This window comes from Poecilia reticulata, chromosome 12 (genome assembly GCF_904066995.2).
Source record: "Poecilia reticulata chromosome 12, P_reticulata-male-v2, whole genome shotgun sequence".
Taxonomy (NCBI): Eukaryota; Metazoa; Chordata; class Actinopteri; order Cyprinodontiformes; family Poeciliidae; genus Poecilia; species Poecilia reticulata.
In genome coordinates, this window is record NC_088841.1 from 26,158,622 (window position 1) to 26,169,910 (window position 11,289).

The 11,289-nt window shown below is 32.2% G+C and overlaps 1 long non-coding RNA gene across 1 annotated transcript; it reads right to left on the reverse strand.

Moving 5' to 3' along the window:
- Positions 1 to 1,915: 1,915 nt before the first annotated feature.
- Positions 1,916 to 8,483, reverse strand: LOC145554349 (uncharacterized). The gene is made up of 3 exons (XR_014090333.1): positions 6,783 to 8,483; positions 3,882 to 4,107; positions 1,916 to 2,576 (listed from the first exon to the last, which is right to left on the reverse strand). It is a non-coding gene; the product is annotated as an uncharacterized LOC145554349 (long non-coding RNA).
- Positions 8,484 to 11,289: the final 2,806 nt, after the last annotated feature.

Consider the following 11,289-nt stretch of genomic DNA (forward strand, 5'->3'; position numbering starts at 1 on the left):
CAAAATTTTAGGTTCTCTGGAAAGCTGTTGTAACATACATTCCATTTCATATGACTATCATTAAAAACATTCAATTGCCTGAAGAATTACAAATTACATGCACAAAATTGTTAGTAACTTTAAAAGACTAAAAAGGCCTTTGAAATATGCCATATATTGTAAAGAAATACGTTTGTGCTTTGGAATACTACTTCAGAAATCTCCAAAGATATTTCTGTTTATAGAATCATGAAAAACATAAAAAACTTCTAAACAATTTAAAAAAGTTATTTATATGATTCTGATAATAATTACCTTTATTTTTCCTCATTATTTATGTACATTTATTTTTATACAAGTCATACTTGTTTTTATTAAATTAACTAGCTATTTTTATATACTAATAATAAAAGTTTGTTTTCATGTTTAATAAAATTATGTATCTAGTAATACTGTGATTTTTCCAGCTATTAACCTTCCTTTCTGGAACAGTCATGCTAAGAGCTTCTGGAAAATAATATATCAGATTATATGCAGAATAATCTGATATGTTAGATTATTCTGCATGTTTTTAATATCACATGCATTAAAAACATTGTTACAACCTTTGGTCTCAAAGTTTGAACTAACCTTTATTTTCTTTCATTAGGCTCCTTACTATGCATCTCATAATGGAGAATTGCTTATTTAGATAATTAAATATCAAAGTAGGGAAATGATCTCATGAATCAGACGATTGAAAATATCAACCTTTGTATTTTAAATTTCCATAATAATATTATAAATGATAGATCTTTAGGAGTATGTTACTTTAGTGGAAATATTAATGATGATTTTTTTTAAACTGCTATAGATAAAGACTGCTATAAAGACTGCTATAAAATAAGTAAACCGGGAGTTTCTATGTGATCTTTTGGCTCTAATAACTTTGACTCGTGTTTCCGTTACTGAATAACAATTTCTTTGTGAAAATATATTATGACATATAAACCAGTCCCTGTTAGACATGCATATGAAATAATGACTACTTTTTAAACTATGACTACTTAACATCCACTATAATGTACTTTTCTCGATCTATGATTATCAGAATTCATTTTGTCTTTAATTTGCCTTATAAAAAAGGGTCCACACTTGTACCCACTAGGTTAATCAAACAGCTGTATCTCAGTACATGGCCCTATCTGCACCAGATATTTTGTGCATTGCCAGGGAGCTCTGCAAAACGATTTAAAGTCTAGTGATTGGGGATGGCAAAAGCGGAACAGCGTTAGGGTAACGTAAAAAAAATAGGTGTTCCGGCTTGACACATAAATCGCACACATCATTCACGTAAAGCAGCATAGGAGAAACTAATAAGATGAATAAAACATCAGAATTAGCATAAATACATATGACATAAGACGTTTGAAGAAAATAAAACAAAATTGTTTTATTACTGCATTTTAATTGTATCAGTGTATCCTAATCACATTCATGTACTTCACCCTCAACTTATTATACATTTTACATTGAATGAATAAAGCAGATTTTATGAAGTGAGCCCATATTTAAAAAGTGAAATGTTATTACTCACCAAACAAAATCCTTCACTATCTTAGCAAATGAAAACTATTTACTCCTTACAAATAATTTTTGTATTGTGTAAAAAAACACCTTGTACACTATAACAATTTAAAGTATTCTTCTTTGTTGATTTAACCCAATACCTTAATTATATTGAACAATGCAAACTATTACTTAATATTCAAAAATGAACATTACAAATCAAGACAAAAAAAATAGCAAGATAATAAAATACGTATTCTTTGTTGATCTAACCCATTTTCCATAAAACATTTCGGTACCTTTAAAGTGCATTACAAAACCTACCACCTAATAAGAATGTACCACCTAAATTTTAACCCTGTTAAAAAATGGTTTATGAATAATGTTTCTAATATTACAATTATTTTAGAAATGATTGTAAAACATTGTGAAAATTACTAATGAATTTGTTCCATTACCTGCTGTGATCTACTAATCATTCGTAAAAACTTCTTTACACCACTCAAAAAATAGATCCCCAGTAAACAAAGAAACCACCTAGAAAATGTCCTAAACTATATCCTGTTCCACAATGAAATTAGAAATATCCACAAGATTATGAACAGCTATTCATATGCACTACATACTTAACATTCACAAAAAAATGGCAAATCCGACATAAAAAAACTCTTAAAACAGTTAATCTCTCACCATTTATGAAAAACTCACTAATCTAGAAATATCTCACTTTATCTGTCCCTGAAACTAAAATGCTTGCCTTAAAAACTGTTGTTTCCAACCTTGAAAGACGATGTTCTTTTATAATATTACACAAATATTTTAAAAACAAAAATTACTAAACAGACAACTCCACACCAAACCACTTTTATTATAAATACTTAAGTTATAATAGTAAAAACACACCAAAAAACAAATTCACACCAAAACTATTTACAGAAAAAAAATGTCACTACGTTAATTATCTTGATCACACGTTGCCTCTGCTTCCATCAAGCCTTCAACATCATCCACAGAAAAATCTTCAGTCTGAGTGAAGAAATCCTTTTTTTCTGCAAAATATTAACATTAAAAAATTAAAGACAGATTAAATGCTGTATTGAATATACTACACATATTCCAACACTCAACAACATGAAAAAATAGGAAGTACTAAGCAAGAAAAATTTATTCCTTATCAACATATGTGCATGTCTTACAATGTTCTTGCTTTCTAACATTAACTTTACAAAAAGTATTACATAATGTTTAATTTATTTGAAAACTAATGCATATATTTCCAAAATAATTTGAATTCTAAAAAAAAAATACATGATTTACTACTCACAAAAACCACATCCAAAACATAGCAAAGTTGCTTTAAACCTGCTGATCAGTTGATTTTTTATGACCTATGTAAAAATGCACCTGCTGTAATTTTTAAACCTTTCATAAATGACTAACACTTGACTATTTGCTTGTTGTTTTAAAAGACATATTCATAACAATAATAAAATTCACACAGATATTATATAAACTATAACATTATTATGGGCTACATTGGATCAAATATAGCACAAACTATACAAAAACAATTGACCAAAATTAAAGAACTACTTTCTTACAAATATGTTGTATCTTCAAACAAACGCAACTATTTCTAAATTAATATCCAAAACAAATAAATAATTCATATGTACAAACAGCAACTTTCTCACATGTATTTCTAAATTTTTTACAATAAAAAATTTGGTATAAAGTAAGGCAATTACAATATTTTAATCCCTGGAAATTACGCATATTATTTTAGTTAAACATGAAATTCTCCTGATCTTCGGAGGTTATGCACCTTATCCTTGAGTACTTTTTTGTGAAGTGAACACAGATAACATTGCAAAATGTTAATTTTTTTTAATTCATTTCACAAAAACATATAATACACCTAAATATATTCAAGCATTTGACATTTTGGAAAAATAATCTCTATCTAATTAAGATATATGAAAAGAATCCTAGTCTACTATAAAGACAAAACTGTCCGACTTACACTATCATTATTATAAAAGTACTAAATATATGCAATTGTTATTTTGTAGATAAACTTTCACTTCTATATTTTCAAATTTTTATAATTCTTATGATTAAACTCTTTCATAAGAAATTATTTTTTACATGAAGAAACAGAAAGAATCTAAGAAAAATATTTTTCATAAGCACTGCAAATACCAAAGATCCCATTCAATTACCCAATTTTTCATTCACAAAAAGAACTAATCTGTGAATGACCCTTATAAATTGATATCTTATAAATAAATTTGTTTCTTCTACATGCTAAAATGATACCTTTCATAAACATTAAAAATTATTTAAATGCCTACCGTCATCAAAAAATGCCGCACACGCATGCAAAATGTCCAAATCCTTTTGAGCATTTGAATATTGCCTTTCAGCTTTCTCCAACTGTTCCTTAAGAAATTCCACCTTCTTTTCTAACGCCTTGCACTTCCTCTCCCTTTGAGACAAGGCAGTAAATGTCTTGTCAAAGACATGACACACATTTTTGAAGACGTCTTCTCTGGTACTGACACCATCATTCACAAGATACTGAAAATAAAAACAATATATATATGTAAATATTTAACATATTTCGACTTTAAAACACTAATGTTGAACAAATCATCACAATGATAAAAAATATAGAAATGAAATGACTGGCATAGGCTATACTCCATAACTCTAACGGCTGTATATGAAATGTACTTAAATTGATTATGAAAAATAGTAAGAAAATACAAGAGTATAAACAAATAATATAAACATTTGCAAAAAAACCTAATAAGTGTACCTGTCATTATGAATTATTGAAGAAAACTTATAAACATAACAGAAGCTGAAAAACTTCCACACAACTAGACTTGCAGATAATACATTGACACTGTACTATTGAAACACTGCAATCCACTTGAATTAACAAGGAACATATATCAAAAAAGCATAAAGTACTCTCCAATATCTATTCCATGATTAAAACATTTAAATAATGATAATTAAAGAATTGCATAAATATAGTCATGGCCAAAAGTTTTCAAAACAATTCACAAGTTAATATTTACAAAGTCTAACGAGACTTTGCATAAACTCCAGAATGTTATACAAAGTGATCAGCTTAACAGCAATTAATTGTAAAGTCAATATTTGCCTAGAAAATGTACTGTATCCCCCAAACACATTTAAAATTCATTGCAGCCCTCCCTAAAAAGCACCAGCTAACATTGTTTCAGTCTTCGCTCCATTAACAAAGGTGTGGTGTTTGAGGAAAGAAATGGAAATCAATCTATCACGATTAAGAAAGAATGACACAACTGGACACTTTAAAAAGAGACTGGTAATTCTCTTCTGTGAACCATGGTTATCTCTAAAGTAAAACGTGCAGTAATCATTGCACTGCAGAAAAATAGCCGAACAGGAAAGAGTACAACAGCTAGAAAGATTGCACCTCAGTCAACAATCTATCGCATCATCAAGAACTTCAAGGAGAGAGGTTCCATTGTTGCCAAAAAGGCTCCAGGGCGCCCAAGAAAGACCAGCAAGCGCCAGGACCGTCTCTTAAAACTGTTTCAACTGCGGGATCGGACTACCAGCAGTGCAGAGCTTGCTCAGGAATGGCAGCAGGCAGGTGTGAGAGCATCTGCACTGTGAGGCGGAGACTCTTGGAGCAAGGCCTGGTCTCAAGAAGAGCAGCAAAGAAGCCACTTCTCTCCAAGAAAAACATCAGGGACAGACTGATGTTCTGCAAAAGGTACAGGGAGTGGACTGCTGAGGACTGGGGTAAAGTAATTTTCTCTGATGAATCCCCTTTCCGATTGTTTGGGACATCTGGAAAAAAGCTTGTTGGGAGAAGAAAACCAGTCTTGTCTCATGCCAACTGTAAAGCATCCTGAAACCATTCATGTGTGGGGTTGCTTCTCAGCAAAGGGAGTCGGCTCTCTCACAGTCTTGCCTAACAACACAGCCATGAATAAAAAATGGTACCAGAATGTCCTCCGAGAGCAACTTCTCCCAACCGCCCAAGAGCAGTTTGGTGATGAGCAAAGCCTTTTCCAGCATGATGGAGCACCTTGCCATAAAGCTAAGGTGATAACTAACTGGCTCAGGGAAAAAAACAGAAATTTTGGGTCCATGGCCTAAAACCCCCCCAGATCTTAATACCATTGAAAACTTGTAGTCAATCATCAAGAGACGGGTGGACAAACAAAAACCTAGAAATTCTGACAAAATGCAAGCATTGATTGTGCAAGAATGGACTGCCATCAGTGAGGATTTGGTCCAGAAGTTGATTGAGAGCATGCCAGGGAGAATTGCAAAGGTCCTGAAGAAGAGGGGTCAACACTGCAAATACTGACTTGGTGCATTAACTCATTCTACCTGTCAATAAAAGCTTTTGTTACTCATGAGTGCAATTGTATTTCTGTATGTGATGAAAACATCTTAAATACACACATTAAAACAAGAGGACAGCAGATCATGTGAAAATATAATATTTGTCATTCTGAAAACCTTTGGCCATGACTGTACAAATAAACAGAAATAAGTGCTTGCGTTATCCATTTGAAGATTGCCAGCAATTCTTCTAAAAACAACCTATGTAATCTGAAATACACAAATAAAGAAAACCTCTAATACAATTATATTAAATAGTTCAAATAACATTAACTATTTGTCAATATGCTTAATTCCTCTCCAAAAAATTATTATACTACTTACTAAATCTTTTAAAACCTATTTTTATTCCATTAAAACCATTACCATTTCTTACTCTTCTACCTAAAATAAAATATTTAGAGATAAATACTGTTTTAATAATGAATGTAATTTTAGTTTATAAAAGAGATCTAGATACCACCTGTACTCCTACAACTATCATGTACATGTTATTCTTACATCTTTATATTATAAGAAAACATAAAATTAATGTAATAAATATACATTACAAACATAGAAAATCTAAAGTATTGTTAAAAAACCTATGACATTTTACCCATCTAAGCAGGAATACTCAAACGGTAAAATCTCCTCCCCACCAACTAAACTGGGAGACATTTCAACAATAACAGCTTCTATCCCCTCACCAGAACCCCTCACCTATTTTCTTGAAAACACATTTTAAAAATGATTTATGTCCAACAATTACTAAGATAATTCCATCTAAAATGAGCATCAAATACATGACCTGATAACAATCCTTTCGAAAAAATACTTTGTACATCTCAAATACATACGCAAGCGACCTGAGCCTCTTGCTTCAAACAGTGAAGTTCAGGATTGGAGAACACTGCAAACTTTGCAGGGGAACAGTGAGCCATCTTCTAGAAAAGAAAAGATTAGAAGTAAATAAAAGTGACAAAGAAAAAAGAACAGACTGAACACTTATTTTCAAATAACAAAAAAATAATTAAACACGCTCACCTCTACGTGTCCTCTGCAACTAAACTCAACGGAACTCCAACTAAAAATGTTAGATGGCACATGTACTGATTACCCTAAGTAGTCCAGGTGTGGATCAGGGAAACGTGTGATGCATTTAAAAGGCTTCTGTGAAAACACTGACAACATGCCGAGTGTTCACTTCAATTTTGTTGTACAGCACTGACTTCAAAACTTTATAAAAGCACTATTTTCATATTGGTTTACTTCTATATAAAGCACAAAATGTAACCCATGAGTTTTGCTATAAGTTTGTGCGCATTTGCAGCTCATTCCGTAAATGTTTTGTCACCAGTAAATGCTTGAATGAAATATGAAATCCATTTTTCCGATTTCCTTAAATGCAACACATTTCTAAAACACACTCTAAAAAGAAAAAGTTGAACCAACTTAAATGAATTACTTCTATGGATAACAAGCAATTCAATTAAGTTTATCCTACTTAATTTATTAAGTTTAACCAATTCAATATATTCTAATCATCCAACTAAGTATTTTAATAAAATGTATTAAGTATGTTTAAGATAAAATATTAAACTCAGTCTTACTCAAATCATTGAACTTACACAACACTTTTCCAATAACTTTGACTACTCAAAGCACTTCACATTACAGGCACATTCACACACCACTATCCATATCAATACATGGCAGAAGTGAGCTGGAATTGAACCTAGAACCTTTCCATTACAAGACGACAGTATTTCAAATAAAGTAAAAATAAAAACATCCGTTAAGGAAAAGATTTGTAACTTTTACATTAGAATACAGGAAACTGTAAAATGAGTTTTTAGAATATTTAGTTTGGAACTACTTAAAAGTTTGAGTTGACGTTCTGTAGAATCAAGACAAAAATATTTTGAATGTTTATTAGAAGAAAATAAATGATTTGAGTAAGAGCGACTTAAATCTGTTATCTTAAACATACTTAATAAATTTGTTAAATAAAATTAACTAATTGACTTGGAGAATTAGAATATATTGAATTGGTTAAACTTAACAAATTAAGTTTGATAAACTTCATTCAACTGCTTGTTACCTATCGAAGCAATTCTATTAAGTTGGTTCAACTATTTAGTGTAAGTTTTGTGTTACATGACCTGAAAAAAGTTAGTTAGCATAGTAAAAGAATTAAGATAAATTAATGTAATTAAGTGCATAAGATGAACTTCAGCTCAAAAACCACTTTTTAGAGAATCATTTAAAAGTTACAAATCTTTTCCTTAAAGGACCTTTTTGCTTTGACTTTACTTTAAATACTTAAGTTAAATATTTGCATCCCACCTCTGACCATGACTCAAACTTACAAAGGAAACATTCCCCAGTGACTGTGGCTCTGTGGGTAGAGCAGTTGTCTCATAATCAGAAGGTTCTAGGTTCAATTCCAGCTCCCTCCTGCCAATATGGATATTGCTGTATGAATGTGACTCTAATGTGAAGTAACTGCCTTAAATTAGTTATTTCAATCTTAATACATTTGTTTTAAAATTAACAAATTGAGTTGGATGATTATAATATATTGAATTGGTTAAACTTAATAAATTAAGTTGGATAAACTTAATTCAATTGATTATTACCCATAGAAACAATTCCATTAAGTTGGTTCAACTTTTTCTTTTTAGAGTGCAGAAAAGACAAAATTAGAGAAGTTTGCTTTGTTTAATAAAGTATTGCTTCATGTAATCCAAAATCAATTATAATACATGTTAACAAACATCACATAAACCTAGACAATTATTCCAGCTGAGATTACATCTGAAAAACCTGAAAAAAAGTACATCCATCCATTTTCTATACACCCTTGTCCCTTACTGGGGTCGGGATGTGCTAGTGCCCATCTTCAACTAACACTCCGGGCAAGAGGCGGGGTGCCCCTGGAAAGGTCACACGTCTGTTGTAAAACCAAAGACATACAAAATAACATCTAACACACTTCAAAGACCATGGTCTTTCAGACCCTTAACAATACCACTTAAAAACACATCATGCCCCTCATCAGTTAAGTGAACATTGTCTTCCAAAAATAGCCCTGGCTTGTCAAAAACTATATTTGAATGACGTACAGATATTCCATTAGAAGCCAAAACAAAAGCATGCATGACACTATTAACAAATTTTCTTGCTTTTTCCATCTTCCCAGGAGGTCCGTATCTCCAATGACGTCTTTGGTTTATTAAAGAAAACACAATCTTCATCTGTGGAAAGTTTTTCTGAAGGTACTCCAGATCCCTCTTCATTGCTTTGACAAGCAGCACACTTTTCACCTTGCCCAAGTCATTGCCACCACAATGAATTACCAGTACATCTGCAACAGTTCTTCCTTCAAGGCACTGGTGGAAAACGTCAAGTAGGGAGTTCCAACACATGCCCCTCGACCAAACCACTCAACATGGGCGGTTAGTCCAAGGTTGCTCCCAATAGTATCCCTTGCACGGTGATTACTTCGTCGGATATAACTGTCACCAAGAATCCAGACTGAGTTGGGTGTTGATAAAAAAGAAAGTAACATAAATACTTGTATAATTTATATGAAAACTAATGTGTGATGGTTCCAGTGTTTCATTTCTCATCATCATACATAAAAAAATATACATAAAAAAATGTAAACTAAATTTAAAAAAAGAAACTGCATGTTATATTTTAAACTAGCAACCACTCTTAAACTACTGGAACTCTTATTTTCTTTTCAGTATGCAACTTATTAAAAATATTGTCCAAAAACATACCTTTCTTCAGCTGTGTGAATGTTCTCCTAAATGGTACTTGTTGTTGTTGTTTAGGAACTACAACGTGAAGAACTGACTTGACTTTGCTAAAAAAAAAAGAAAAAACAATTAGGAAGTAGGAAACTTTGTAAGCATATACCTTTTCATACAATACAAAGTGTTTACATTGAACACTTACCTCATCTTGTTGAGAAGATTTTCTGTCTGAAAAACTCCTTCCAAATATCACCAAGAATGTTTGACCTCTGAGTGAGGAAACCTGCCTGTTTGTATGTAAGTCTGAAAGGTTCCAATTAGCAGGGGGCCGGACATTAAGCAACTCCCACCCCCAACACAAAGTCACACCCAGTAACACATAGAGTGTATTTGGATGCAAATTAGTAAAATGCAAGTTCAACGAGCAATGCCTTTTGTGATGTTTGTTGAGAAACCTGGCTTCATGCACTGCTGGGTGAGGGATAAAATTAGTCAGCAGTTAAATTGTGTCTCAAACAGTGTCGCATCTGATCGAACTCCTTCAGCTTTTGAAATAAAACCTTCAAACTCAGTAAGCAGAAAGTTGAAACATTAAAGGTAAAAAGTTATAACAGAAATGTCGGTATATCAAAAAATATAGGTGTCCCAAACTTTGACTATTCGCCATAAAACATTAGTGAAATAACTTCCACATAAAAGGTCACAGCTGCATCAGACTTCCTATGTCTCACTTCTGAAATCACCCTAGCCCTGCCAACTTCCAAAAGGAATTCCCATGTTTTTTTCTGCTTTATGCCTTACTTTTACTGTCTAATTCATATGTGTTTAATCCTCTGCTAACTGAGATAAATGACATGATGATGAACTCTCAGTGAATGACTACTGACCATGTGGACGTGAAAAAATGGAAATCCCTCGCCATATGCTTATGATCGTCTCTTATTCAAAATACATAATCCCAACATCCAAATACGGTTTAATTGTAATTTGACTCCAGTGCACCCCCTACGTTAAAAAAACAGCTGGATATCTTTGCTACATGTCCCAATATGCTCCAGATTTTTGGGGCATCGCCTGGGAGGGCTGCCGAACGCATCAAAGCATATGGCCTGGTGAGTTTTCATAGAAGCTGAAGGGGTAATGCAAGGGGTAAAAGTTCACTGACTACCATAAAATAGTAAAGTTATATCTCCTACAAAGAAACTCACAGAGCCACCAAACTTTCTGTGTGTGATCACCTGTTCCTCCCTGTTATGTTCCACCATGTTAGGAAAGATTGTGAAAAATGTTTATTCAGTAGAATTTAAAAAACATAATGTTAGATTTAGTCATTAAAGGTTTGTAATTCTTTTACAGGTTAGCTAGCTAAATGTTAACAACATATAGAGCTACAGGTAGATTAGTTAGAAAGTTCCACCCTGTTATGTTCCACCCTGTTAGGAAAGATTGTGAAAAATGGTTATTCAGTAGAATTTAAAAAATATAATGTTAGATTTAGTCACTAAAAGTTTGTTATTCGGTTGAATGTTAGCTAGCTAAATGTTGACCACATAAAGAACTACAGGTAAATTAGTTACAAAAGTTCCACCCTCTTATGTTC